We start from the raw sequence: 979 nt of genomic DNA, 5'->3' as shown, positions 1-979 counted from the left end.
TCTGAGCATGATTACAAACTCGTCAGATAGACAGCCTTCCTCTCCCACTAGAGGCTCCATACTCTGCCATCCCTGTCACTGTCCACTGTGTTGTCAGCACCCTCATCCATTCCCCCCTGTCTGCCCTTCTGGTAAATCTAGTCAGCCAGAGGTCCCTGTTCCAGGAGGGTCAGCTGTTCCTCATCTGCGGCAATCCATTGTTAGTATTCCTTTGGATACAATTGGGGTCTGCTGTTCATTTTTCCTGTAGTATGTTGGGTTACTGTCTGGAAGAGCCTTTATCTATCCTGGCCAACAACTCGACTGAAGGTATCGCCTGTCTGGCTTTGCTGTTTGTCGAATAACTTTTAGTTTTATATATATATATATGTATGCTCTTATGATATTATGTTGGCCCCTTTAATCTTTGGTTATACTTCCCTTTTGGGTGTTTAAGGACAAACAATTGGACCAGATAAACTGATTCGTTTTTACTCTTGAGGTCGTTTGAGGGTCTGTTCCTCGGGATTCTCATGGGCTTGGGAGGAGCCCCTGGTTCCATTCTTTTACCAGTTCCATCTATGTGAAGATAAGTCAAAGGTCCTGCTTGGCGATTGTTCACTTCTCTTGGAAGCATGGAGGAAATGATTCCTCCGTGTTGACCCTCCTCTTTATAGACTGGACACTGGTTCAAGTCCATCTGGTGGAGTCTCCTTGGCTTCCATGATCAAGTGGTCAGATGACCCACCACCATTACAGGACATTTTGCGAGATGCTCATAATCCCTGGGAACTAATCGACATAGGAGGGCAAGGAGCAAAAAGTGTCCTTTGTGTCCCTCTGACCCAATTAGTATAGATCTCAAGGTATGTCTGTTAGACATCCAAAAAGGTTAGTTCCACCATTCTGGCATTTTTAATTACTGTGTGTCCTGCAGGTAAATCTTGGGTAATGACCAATTGGTATCAAATAAACCTTATCTAGAGATATATTTCTTGAT

The 979-nt window shown here is 44.1% G+C and overlaps 1 protein-coding gene across 1 annotated transcript in view; it reads right to left on the bottom strand.

The window, feature by feature from the left end:
• Window positions 1–979, bottom strand: part of Lrp1b (LDL receptor related protein 1B) — a 2,166,816-nt gene that overhangs the window by 797,412 nt on the left and 1,368,425 nt on the right. The gene's annotated exons all lie outside the window — the stretch shown is intronic.

Source organism: Nannospalax galili, unplaced genomic scaffold, assembly GCF_000622305.1.
Source record: "Nannospalax galili isolate Female #2095 unplaced genomic scaffold, S.galili_v1.0 scaffold87, whole genome shotgun sequence".
Taxonomy (NCBI): domain Eukaryota; kingdom Metazoa; phylum Chordata; class Mammalia; order Rodentia; family Spalacidae; genus Nannospalax; species Nannospalax galili.
This window is presented reverse-complemented; position numbering and strand designations above follow the sequence as displayed.